Raw genomic sequence first — 13,744 nt, forward strand, 5'->3', positions numbered from 1 at the left:
ATGGCCAGAAACGATTCTTTTACATATGGCTCAAGCAGCTCACGACTTCCGGTTTTTAACCAAGTATCCTCTGGGTAGCCTAAGAACATCCGTTTGAAGGCAAGCTAAAGAGAGAAGGCAAAATATTCCCTACATAGGGTTGTGTGCTGGGTTTGGGACTCGTCACGTAAAAACACCCCAAGTGAATAGTTATAAACAGCCTCGAATGAGAGACTCCCCTTTTGATGACGACCATGGAAAACGAAATAACGACTACGAATTGAGGGCATGCACCTGGAATGTCCGGTCCCTTAATTGCCCAGCTGGTTGATGTCTTCGTGAAAATAAAGGCTGACATCACCGCCGTCTAAGAAATGAGATGGACGGGACAAGGACAGTGACGAGTAGGTCCTTGTGGCATTTACTACAGTGGCCATATAAAGGAGCGCAAGTTTGGTGTGGGATTCGTGGTGGGAGAGAAACTCCGTCGCCGAGTACTATCATTCACTGCGGTGTATGAACGTCTAGCCACAATCCGCATCAAAGCGAGGTTCTTCAACATATCGCCGATTTGCGCCCATGCCCCGGCGGAAAAGAAGGACGATGTGGCCAAAGATGCTTGGAGCGCACTTATGAGAGCTGCCCCCGCCATTATGTCAAAATCGTGCTTGGCGACTTTAACGCCAGGGTGGGCAAAGAAGGTATCTTTGGCACTACGGTCGGTAAATTCAGCCTCCACGAGGAAACGTCCCCAAATGGGTTGAGGCTGATCGACTTCGACAGGGCCCGAAATATGGTTATCTGTAGTACTAGACTCCAGCACAAGACAATTCATCAAGCTACCTGGCTATCTCCGGATCGAAAAGTCACCAATCAGATCGATCATGTTGTGATAGACGGAAGATACGTCTCCAGTGCTCCGAGGTCCTAACATCGACTCGGACCACTGTCTTGTTGCAGCCAAGATTCGCACCAGTTAATTCATATACTTATGAATGGTTAAAAAAATATGTATTTACTTTTGCAGAATAAGATCTTTTTTCTAGAAATTCACATACTTAAATGAACATGTTTTCGTATTATCCTATGGGTTATATATTATTCGTTGATAACATATTCATGTTTTGTGGCTTAGGTCTAAAGTCTAATTGTATTATTTGTTGTAAACAAGTGCTTATCGTGCGGCCTATGCATGCCTATGCATGTGTATGCATGTCTTGCATTCGGGTATGGTGTGGTATGAGTTCAAAGTCTTGTGTTTGATACTCTTGTTTATTTGATTAGGACAGATCTGGCTTTATCAGCGTTTCGCATATACCTATGTATGTATAAGATTCGTTGATACTGGTATTAACTCTCATCTCTCTTATGAAAAAAAAAAAATAAAAATAAAATGCCCTCATTTTTATAATGTAAAGGTGGCTGTGAGTTGTTGAAGTTCGTGTAGTTTCTTTCTTTCTTGAGTAACTTGTCGTAATTTGATTAATTTGAGTAGTGTCCAAATTATCAGGATTATAATTCCAAAGGTTGTGATTGTGTAGCATAAAGTTTGGATCGTGTGATCCTCAATTTTTGCCTTCATGTTGGATTATCTGCTTTATTGTATCCAGTATGTTTGTGTACTTTCGTCCATGTCATTCAACTGGATCAAGTTTACTCCTGAGATAGTTTCGTTATTAATTTCACATTTTCCATCTAATATTATACTCGTATTACCATAATTTAATATTGTGATATTTGCATTTGTTTCTTCAATAGTTTTACAATTTGCTTTTTCTTTTAGCACTAATTTCGAAATACTTTCTTTATCCTTGTTGGTTTAACATATAAAATTATTTAGTGATTGTTTACATTCTTTTACTCTTGAATAATTACTTATTTATATTACATTGAGCTATATAATTGTCTAATATATATTTGCCATGTAGATAGCTTAACGATGTTATTTTAAATAATTTACATTTTTGTGTTATAAAAGGATATTGTTGCGAATTTACTCCTTGCTAGCTTTACTTTACTGGGTTCGTATCTCTGGATTGACAAATGAAACCAAAAGCCGTTTAATTCACTTCAACTAAATCTCTTTATTTTACAACTCGTCTACACTATAGCAGTTTACTCTTAGCACTGGTTGATTACGTTGGCGCTGCCACGGCTTATATAGCCACGCACTTCTCGCTGATGCCGACGTGTCCTTCTAGAATATTGCGTCTGGAAATTACCAGAACATAATGATATACGGCGCCAAATGCAGCTAAGCAGACAGCCGCGGCGCCAGACTCAGCAATTGTTTAAGCAGACAGCTGCGGCGCCAGATGTCTATTGTTTCGACAAGCAGACAGTCGCGGCGCCAGATGTCTACAACAAGACAAATGCTATTTTTTCGATTCGGGATTTCTAATAGTGCGGAAAAGTTGCCTTAGTACTTCCGGATTCCAATGCGACTTTCTGTTTTGAGATCACATTGCATCTTCAACTCCAACTCCGGCCTTGAAATTTCGGAAATTCGCCTAAAATCGTGAAATTGTCTACCAGCGCCTGATATACGCATCTCATGGCAAAATGTTATTTGTCACGTTATTTGCTACCGAAATGGTATATGTGATCATCGCCGTAGGACGAAACGTTCCCGAGATACGAGCGAAAATGCGGCGCGCCACAGCGCAAGGTGAAAATCGGCTTCCGGCCACACTTCTTGACGTTGATTTCGCCGAGTGCTATCACTCACATTCATTCACCTACGCCAAAAGACACGTTCGGATAGGTCTCCACACAAATATTTTTCATCGAGTTCCTTCACTCTTGTCGGTGATTTCGCCGAGTTCTATCACTTACATTCATTTCCCCGCGCCATACGACACGTTCGGACTGGTCTCCACATAAATATTTTTTCATCGAGTTCCTTCACTTATATTCTCTCAACAGAACACAGAACTCAAAATGTCTGTATCTAAATTTAAATTTAGACAGAAATGTCCTGTGTTTGGCATATATCCGGACAATCTTTCTGAGTGCCAGTTACCTACTTACCAGGATGTTCTTTTGTGTTATCAGTTTGAAAGATTTCGTATAGGGCGACTCCGAGGCGACAACTATGAACCTAGGAGTAAAGAGGTTACAGAAATAGTTGCAAAAAATGTTGAAAGTACTTTCAAAAAGTCATCTATTCCGATAGTTTCACACACCAGAGTTGAACAAATGCTCACCACATACCACAAGAAACTTCTGACTCTTAAACAAATGTTTTTAAGGAACCCAATAGGTTTGAGCTCTAAAAGAGACGACTTTGTCTCTTCTGCCGGAAAATTATTTGACATCGCTGCTTGTAAATGCATTTATTTTTCTTCTTGCACTTGTCCAAAGGAAAGGAAAGTTCCTATCAATGAACAACCATTACTCTTGGACCAGAGAACCAGAAGAATTGGTCGCATTGGAAGTGTTGATCTACCTGAAACAAAAAAGATTACAAAGAAAAATGAACGTAAAGAAAAGCTTTCGAAACGTCATTCAACATCAACACTTACCAAAAAAGTATCAGCTAGAACACGTGACCATTCAGATCAGCCAGACTCTCATACAGACGACAACAATGTAGGTGCGTCGCACATGGATTCTTCCAAAAACGATGCTGATGATGAATTTTCTCTTCCATCCTCTAAAACCAAACAAAACACACTAGTATTAGAACACACTGCTTTAGCTGCCCAAAGATTTGAAGTAAGTGATGGAGCTGCGGCCTTGATTGTTTCATCTGCTTTTCTGGATGCCAAATAAGCAGGTTTGATAACAGAGGATCAGGCTAGCTTTGTCACTGACAAATGCAAGATTAGTCGGGCAAAAAAAAGTGTTGGAGTTAAGCTCCAAAACACCGAAAGTATTGACTCTGTATATAGGCTGTATTTTGACAAAGACAATACACTTACACAAGTCAGCGAAGGTGAAAAGTACTATCGCGACACTGTCAAAGAGACACATATTTCTCTTATAGCGGAACCTGGTTGACATTACTTTGGCCACGTCACCTCTCCTTCCGGGTCAGCTGAGGATGAGACGCAAGCTATATGGCAACATTTACAAGACAATTCAGTTGATGTGGAACATCTAGAAGTTGTCGGTGCTGATGGCACCAACACGAACACAGGTTGGAAAGGTGGAATCATTCGGAAACTAGAAGAAAGAATAGGTAGGCCATTACAGTGGGTTGTTTGTCTTCTACATTTCAACGAACTTCCATTCCGTGCTCTTTTCGAACACATAGATGGTGTCTCAAAGAGTCCAAATATATTCTCTGGCGACATAGGTAAACTGCTCCCTTATTGTGAGAAGTTGCCTGTTGTCAAATTTGAAAGTTTTCCATCCTGCCAATTACCTTCTGAGGTTATTAATCCGACCCAACTTAGCACAGACCAAGCTTATCTCTATAAAATATCAGAAGCTGTTATTTCCGGTCAATGTTCCTCAGATTTAGCGTCGATGCACCCAGGTAACATGTGCAAATCTCGCTGGCTCACCTGTGCAAATAGAATTCTGAGATTATACATTTCTACTGACAAACCAACAAAGGAAATAAAGATTTTGGTTAAGTACATACTTACAGTTTACTCACCTTTCTGGTTCTCAATAAGATTCAACAGTTCAATCAAATATGGCTTGCGCCATCTCTATGCTGCAATTCAAAGGTCGAGATACTTACCTGCTAAACTACGCAAGGTTGTCGATTCATCCATTCAACAGAATGCTTTCTTTGCTCTTCCAGAAAACATTCTCCTTAGTATAATGACTGACGAACGGATAGAAGTCAGAAAGTTGGCCTTTGACCGTCTTCTGGCAGCCAGAGAAGCAGAGTCTGACACTGTAAATGGAAGGGTTAGATGTAATAAAGTGCCAAAGCTGAGTTTCAAAGCTAATAATTATTACGATATGATTAACTGGAAGACTATTACCTTGACTGTTCCACCAGTTCTTTGTTCAGTTTCTAACGAAGAACTCATAAAAGGACTGTCGGGAGACACTGCAGAGGTATGGAAATTTAGTGAATTCCCCTCTCACACCGTGGCAGTCGAGAGAACCGTCACACTGGTGATAGAGGCATCTTCTAAAGTTATTGGCCCCCAATCTCGTGATCGTTTTATACGCTCTACACTGAAATCTAGGCAACAAGTGCCAAAGTTTAGTACAAAATCTGATTTTATCAATAAATTTGACACAGATTCAGACTAAAACAAGCTTGACATATGGTTGGTTGGTTGGGTTGGGCTTGGGAGGAACCCGAAGAACAGCCACCTCCACGCGGTGGGTTCTGGGTGACCAATACAGGTCAGCTTAGAGCTGCAACAATTTTCACCTTGCGCTGTGTCGCGCCGCCTTTTCGCTCGTATCTCGGGAACGGTTCGTCCTACGGCCATGATCGCATATACCATTTCAGTAGCAAATGACGTGATAAATAACTTTTGTTTTATACATAAGTATGGCCATGAGATGCGTATTTCAGGCGCTGGTAGACAATTTCACGATTTTAGGCGAATTTCCGAAATTTCAAGGCCGGAGTTGGGGTTGAAGATGCAATCTGATCCCAAAACAAAAAATTGCATTGGAATCAGGAAGTACTAAGGCAACTTTTCCGCACTATTAGAAATACCGAATCGAAAAAAGTCCGGAATCGACCCACCCTATTACATATGTATCCTTAACTCTAATTACATTTATTGTGGAGTATTCCATTACATTTAAAACTGGAATATCTAATTTTTCGTTTTTTATTATTTGTTTTATATCATTTAAATTTAAAGATTTAGACAAGTAATTTCTTGTCTTTACAGAATTTATAGTTTCGAATAGGGTTCCTAGTTCCTTTAAAGTTTCTGATATGACTAGGCTTGTTGAGATTGATTGAGGATCAACCTTTGAGACTAATTGTTCAAAGTGTGAGTTAATGACTCTTTGTTGATTATTATTTTCTATTATTTCATTTAAATGTGTTTTTATTTCAATAAGATCGTCATGATCTGGAGTCCCAGTTATAAATTTTATTATAGTCCCTAAAATGTTTATTGATCTTTTTTGTATTGAGTGTGAAATAGTTTGTTCAATTAAATTTGACATTTTAATCTCGTTTATGAAATCCTGTTGTGTCCTGCCAAATGATCTATTCTATCTGTTCCATTATTGTCGTTTAATTAAATAAATTGTATAAATATTCGGTATCTTCATATAGGTATGTGTCGTCAGTTTCGGTGAAGATACATTTTTTTATTTTTCAGGTTGCTCAGTGTGTATGCTTTTATGTTTATTATTAAATTCAATAGGAGTGTTACGAATGTTATCTTTATGTAAGACATGTTGTCTTCCTCCTCTCTCTACCAAAACTGTGTCCTCACGGTTTTCTATAACTATGTATTTTAAATATTTTTGTTCCGTTTTGACAGTGCGTAAATTATTTGTTTTGGTTCATAAACTTTTTGTGTTCTTTTTTTATTATGATATTCTAAAACTTTGTCTTTGTTTTTTTTTCAATCAATGGTTTTATTTCCGGATAATTTTTCCTATTGAAAAATGCTTCCACTGGTTTTTGTTTTGTCACCGAGTGTATTGTCATGGTATAGAGGAGTAGGGAAAGTCCCATTCACCATAGAAAAAGAGCCATTCACAGTACTTAAGCTACCCCTCAAGTGTACTTTTACAATAACAACATCATGGCCACCTCTGGTGAATAAGGGTGGCGAGAGGTTAAAACGGGTTGTGCAGAAAGCGAAAATGCTATAATATTAAATTATAAATTTATAGTACTATATTTGTACATTTATAAATACTATTTTCAATTTTTGTTATAGAGTAAAGATTTTAGCTGTCATAACAAAAATTAATTATACCTTCATTATACAGATAAATATGCTATATATTTTTAAGCGTTTTAGTTAACTTATTCATGGACAAAATGGAAATTATATTGATAATGAGTGGACCATAAGAGATAACTATTGTGAAAAATTTGATATTACATACCATAACAATTCGTCTGAACAGTAAAACACATTTTTTTATTGTAAGATAAATCAAGAGATAATTATAATAGCCATGTTTTCTATATTTTAATTATAAATTTTTGTAATCACAAACTACGTACACGTTTTAAATGTCAGAATTTAGCTATACGCCGGCGATCAGGAATCCTACTCATTCCCAAATGGAGTGTTTGATTATCCTAACAGATTTACCACACTATTTTTTAGTTCGAAGCTAAGTTTTTAAATGAAAAGGATTCTTAAAGAAATTATTTTTTGAATTTGCAATATCTATATAGTAGTAAAAAGTAGTTTAAATTAGCTCACGCAACACTATTTTGCCATGCTCAGTAGTATATAGGCATAGTATTTAAAAAAATAAATGATTGTTCGAAATATATTCCGTTTGAAGTTATTCAAATCGACAATAACTTGTTTGGCCCAATTAAAAATACAACTCAAATTCCTTAACTTTTAATAGCGGCTCATTATTAGCCAAATTACATTTATTTGTTTTTTAAAGTTTAAATATCAATATTAGCCAAATTACATTTATTTGTTTTTTAAAGTTTAAATATCAACTTCCACACCATTCATAATCGACCATAATTCACTAGATGTAAAGACGAATTGTAATTCGCGTAGATGCAAGTGTTTCTTTTTCAAATCGCTGCTTAGTCACCAACGCTGCCAACTTTCATTTGATGAGTGTTGTTTATTATTTGCGTAGTTCATCCCGATGTTCTATCGGTTTTGGTGGAGCTGGTTCACCCCACTCCCCAATTCGGCATCATGATATTGCGCAGCACGATATGGTCATAATTCTCATGGTACTTGCTCTTCCATGGATTGTACACCAAAATTCTACAACCACGGTATGTTGGAGGGAACGACATCGGTAATATATTCGTGAACTTGGCTTTCAATAAGAAGGTAGGATCACAACACATGTCTTAATGACGGTATCCCCACTATTTTTCATCTTTACGCATAACACGATGAAACCAGTCAATTAATTCGCTCAACTGGTAACGCTTTGGTCTGCAAGGTGGGTGTTTAGCTATTAGAAAGTATGTAAATTCAATTTTGCTCAAAACCTACCCAACAGCCTGATAAACCTGACCAGCAGTACCGGGATTCTAAGCGCAATTTACAATAGGTTATTCAACATCCGAATGTGCTCACCGTAGTATTTGCTCTTCAAAAAGTTGCTTCCACCCTCATGCACAAAGCTCATTGGTTTGGGACTAGCGTTCTACATCAGCTCCTTTGCTGATTCTATAAAGAATTTAAAAAATACATGGTAAATCTTTTGATATAAAGTTTAATTTTAGCTTACCTAGCAATGCGATGAGCATCTTACACGAGAACGCCATTGAATTTAAAATTTTGTCTCGAATTCACGACCAACTAATTTGATAACTACATTTGAGTACTTCACAGCATCGCGTATCGCTTTTTCATCTCTTAAATCATAAAATTGTAACAGCACCAGACCCATTACGCAGCAATTTTAACGTGGCCATGTTTGGTTATTTCGTACTTTTATTGGAATAAAATCGCAGCCGATCTGTTGTTTATCGTCCCATGAAAATTGTAAACACTTTTTATAGATTCAAATAACTAAATAAACCATCGCAAAGGATTTAACCATGAAATAAACTAAAACAAATTGTCTTTGCAAAAACCTTCGTTACGATGGCAAAAATGTAAATATGGCTGTGAATGAGCATAATCTAGACCACACTATTCGGCATGGTTGCTTATTTGTTCGTAACATTTTTCTGTGGTGAACATTTATTGACTTACCACAGTTAAAAAGAGGCATAAATAAAAAACTTAATTTTTCATGTATTTGCTCATATTGTTCTCATCTTTAAGAATATATATTAAAATAAAACGATTTTCTTTTGAAAATATATTAAACTTTTACATATAACCAATATTTTTGGGACAACTTTTCCATAAATTTTAAGAAAATAACACAATGCAACCATTTTCCGGTTAAAAGTCGGCCATCTTGGATTCAAATAGAAACTCAACCCCGGACTACACTTGGCGTTTCTACAGTGGCACCTCTCAGCTGTGCCTTTGTTTACATAACATCAGCTGATAGTGACCTTACTCCTCCTCTACCTTGGTATTGTCCTATTATACTCGTAAGTAAGCGTTCAACTGAACCGTTTGATGTCGAATGAGCTGTTGGCGTACGATTATGTGTTATATGTAGTCGTCGGTATAGTGACATACAAGTTATCGATGTGAATATACTCTCATTGTCGGTTTGTAGGTTTCTACAATATGGGTATGTAAGTGTGAGAATTTCTTCTAGTTTGTCTAAGGTGTTGACTTTATCTGCTATTTCTCTCGTTAATAAATACTTTGAGTACCTACACATACTAGTTATATATGTTCTATTCCCTATGTGGAATACGAAGTGTGTTCAAAAAGTATCGCGAATCGTAACTGACAGTTTTCTTCGATTGCTGGGGCGTGGTGCATCATGAGTTCTTGCCACAGAGAAGAACGGTCAATAAGGAATATTACCTGCAAGTTATGCGCAATTTTCGCGAAGCAATCCGCCAGAAATGCCCGGATTTGTGGAAGAACAAAAATTGGCTTTTGCACCACGATAACGCCCCTTCTCACAAACATCGTTGCTTGTGCGCAACACACTAATGATGCCGCAGCCACCGCATTCCCCAGTTCTGGCCCCCTGTGATTTTTTCTTGTTCCCTAAACTGAAGACGGCATCGAAGGAAGAGCTGAAGAAGATAAAAAAAATGATTTTTTGAAGTGCTTCGAAGATTGGAAAAACCGTTGGCACAAGTGTATAATATCTCATGGGGATTACTTTGAAGGTGACAAAATAGATATTCATGAATAAATAAATAATTTTTGAAAAAACACAAAATTCGCCTTACTTTTTGAACACACCTCGTATATCCATACTTATAGATTCTCCTGGTAGATATGTTGCTGGTGTTCTCCCTATCAGTTGTTTTGTTGGTCTACGTTCGTATTTTAGTTCATAACAATTTGAGCAGTTTCGTGCAAAGTTTTTGATTTGTTTCGCCATATCGGGCCAAAAATATTGTTGTCTAATTTCCATCGCGTTATTTTTCTCATTTCTATGCGCTCGGTTATGTGTATTTGTTATAGTTTCCAATTGCTTGTTTTTGCCTGTTATGTCTTCGACTAGATTTTGTGCTATAAAGAGCTTGTAGTTTAGAAAATGTTTACTTAGTAGTGATTTTATTGTGAATAGTTCTTGTTCTTCAATTTTAATCGCGTTATTGAAATTAAGTGTAAAAATTTCTTTTAAGGTTTTTGTTAGATAGTCAGTGTTTTGATATTCAATATTATGTCTGTGAGACTTTGGAAAAATCATTTGTGTTTCTTTTTTATTTCGTTTAGGTTTCTTTAATACGATTTGATTCTTAAATGAATTTATCGTTTGTTTTGCGTATGTATAGTTTTCGTTTGGTGAACTACGTGTCGAGTGTATCGATTCTATTGTTGAAGTGTTAATTTTTTGTCTTGATAATGCATCTGCTACTACGTTTTGATTTCCTGGCTTGAATACTATTTTTGCTCCATATTCTTGTATAAAATTTTTCCATCTTTTTAGTTTTATATTTGGATTTTTGTCCGAAATAGAAAATATTAATGCCTGGTGATCAGTGTGTATAGTTAAATCTGCTATACCGTAAAGTTTTCCTATAGCCTATACTATTGCTAATAATTTTTTTTCCGTTGTACAATAATTTTCTTCTGTTTTTGTTAATGTTCTTGATATAAAAAATATAGGTTTCTTTTCTTGTGATAAAACTCCTCCTATGGCGAAATTAATCGCATCTGTAGTTAAGTCAAAAGGTTTGAGAAATCTGGTTGAAATAGTTCAACTTGTTCTTTTAATTTTGTTTTAATTATTTGTATAGCTTTTATAGCTTCTTTATCTAATTTAATTTCTTTCTTAGCTGAAATTTTTTTACTTGTTATACTATTTTCTCCTTGTAAATGTATGATTAGTGGTTTTGTTATTTTGCTATATCCTTGTATAATTTCCTATAATATCCCGCCATACCTAAAAATGACCTTAATTCTTTCAGGGTTTGAGGTATCGGATACTTGTCTAATGTTTCTACTTTCTTTTGATCTACTGTTATCTTATTATGTGTTATTATGTACTAAATATTCGACTTGATTTTTAAATAAGTGTGATTTTTCATCAGAGATTTTCATATTTGCTTAATGTAATGTGCTTACTACATATTATTTGGATGTGTTTAATATGTTCTTCAGGTGTCGAAGAATATATTAACACGTCGTCGATTTTACAAAAGCAAATTTATTTATATAATAACGGGTGATTTTTTTGAGGTTAGGATTTTCATGCATTAGTATTTGACAGATCACGTGGGATTTCAGACATGGTGTCAAAGAGAAAGATGCTCAGTATGCTTTGACATTTCATCATGAATAGACTTACTAACGAGCAACGCTTGCAAATCATTGAATTTTATTACCAAAATCAGTGTTCGGTTCGAAATGTGTTTCGCGCTTTTTTATCGACAAATTTTGTTCAGCGATGAGGCTCATTTCTGGTTGAATGGCTACGTAAATAAGCAAAATTGCCGCATTTGGGGTGAAGAGCAACCAGAAGCCGTTCAAGAACTGCCCATGCATCCCGAAAAATGCACTGTTTGGTGTGGTTTGTACGCTGGTGGAATCATTGGACCGTATTTTTTCAAAGATGCTGTTGGACGCAACGTTACGGTGAATGGCGATCGCTATCGTTCGATGCTAACAAACTTTTTGTTGCCAAAAATGGAAGAACTGAACTTGGTTGACATGTGGTTTCAACAAGATGGCGCTACATGCCACACAGCTCGCGATTCTATGGCCATTTTGAGGGAAAACTTCGGACAACAATTCATCTCAAGAAATGGACCCGTAAGTTGGCCACCAAGATCATGCGATTTAACGCCTTTAGACTATTTTTTGTGGGGCTACGTCAAGTCTAAAGTCTACAGAAATAAGCCAGCAACTATTCCAGCTTTGGAAGACAACATTTCCGAAGAAATTCGGGCTATTCCGGCCGAAATGCTCGAAAAAGTTGCCCAAAATTGGACTTTCCGAATGGACCACCTAAGACGCAGCCGCGGTCAACATTTAAATGAAATTATCTTCAAAAAGTAAATGTCATGAACCAATCTAACGTTTCAAATAAAGAACCGATGAGATTTTGCAAATTTTATGCGTTTTTTTTTTTTAAAAAGTTATCAAGCTCTTAAAAAATCACCCTTTATATTCTCGTAGAATATCATCAACACATCTTTGAAATATTGAGGGTGCATTTCTTAATCCGAAGGGCATTCGTATGAATTTATATTTTGTTCCATTTATGGAAAATGCTGTTTTTTCCCTATCTTCTTTTTTTATCATAATTTGGTGAAATCCTGCTTCTAGATCTATCGTGGAAAAATATTTAGCTTTACCTAACGCTTGTATTGTCATGTTTATATCCGGAATAGGATGTCTATCTGTTATAGTTTTTAATTTAATTTTTGAAAATCTATCACTAATCTTTTCTTGGGTTTTCCATTTTCATCTATACCCTTTTTTGGTACTGTCCAAGCTGGTGAGTTATAAGGACTTCTACTGGGTTGTATGTATTATATTATTCTTTAATAATTTTTTTATTTCTGAATTGACGAAATCGTTATCTGCATACGGATATTGGTATTGTTTCGTCCAAACAGGTTCATTACTTTCTGTCCTAATGGTTGCTTCTATCGTTGTGGTAAGTGGTAACTTTTCTGTTTTATTATTTCTCCTAATTATTTCTCTAATCTCCTCGTCATAATCTTTATTATCACTTATGTAATTTATTTTTTGATTTTTGTTTTTATTTGTACATATATTTTAAATGTAGTGACGTGAAATCTATTTCTGCATTTAATTTTTTCAATCCACAAAATCCTATTATCATATCAAAATCTTTTATATCTTTTAGTTCAAAAAATGGTAGATCATGGCTTAACAGATGTATTATTTTTTTACTAGTAATGATGGAATATCTATGCATTGATTTTGTCCATACAGGATCTATTGATATACTCTTGCCTATTCTGCATTTTTTTGATATGTAGTTGTTTTTAGCGCCTGAGTCGATCATGATATTCACTTCTTGTTGTGTCGGACCATCCTTGAGTGTAAAGCAAGGTAGTCAGTGATGGATTACCGCCTAGGCCCGAGAGGCCCGGGCTTAGGGCGGCACAATTTGGGGGGCGGCAAATTTTTCAGAATGTCAAAATTTTATATCTGATATAATGTAACGACAATACATTTTAAGGATTTATTCCGATTTTTTTTATATAAATTTACAAATAAATTTCTATGAAATAGAATGTAATTCATTTTTTGATTAACTTTTTTATTTGTGAGTGCAATACTGATAAAAAATGTTTTATAACAGAAATAATTGAATATTGATAAGCTTTTTCTGACGAATTCGCAAAGCTCTGTTGACTTGTTATATCTTTAGTAAAGTTAATCTTACAAGTGAGCCGCTTCTAAAATTGCACAATGTTTTCTTATTTTATTTTCAATGATTCCGGTGTTTCATATATGAATTGATATAAGTATTCATATACAAATATTTTTATTTTTAAAACTGATTTCTATAGAATCAAATAAAAGAATATATTCATTTTATAGACAAATTTTTGAAGAAAATAAAAATTTAATAACATTTATGT

At 35.7% G+C, this 13,744-nt stretch overlaps 1 long non-coding RNA gene across 1 annotated transcript; it reads right to left on the bottom strand.

Annotated features, from left to right (window-relative positions):
• Nucleotides 1–7,443: 7,443 nt before the first annotated feature.
• Nucleotides 7,444–10,568, bottom strand: LOC125778161 (uncharacterized). The gene is made up of 3 exons (XR_007422526.1): nucleotides 8,320–10,568; nucleotides 8,082–8,258; nucleotides 7,444–8,021 (listed from the first exon to the last, which is right to left on the bottom strand). It is a non-coding gene; the product is annotated as an uncharacterized LOC125778161 (long non-coding RNA).
• Nucleotides 10,569–13,744: the final 3,176 nt, after the last annotated feature.

This window comes from Bactrocera dorsalis, chromosome 4 (genome assembly GCF_023373825.1).
Source record: "Bactrocera dorsalis isolate Fly_Bdor chromosome 4, ASM2337382v1, whole genome shotgun sequence".
NCBI classification, from domain to species: domain Eukaryota; kingdom Metazoa; phylum Arthropoda; class Insecta; order Diptera; family Tephritidae; genus Bactrocera; species Bactrocera dorsalis.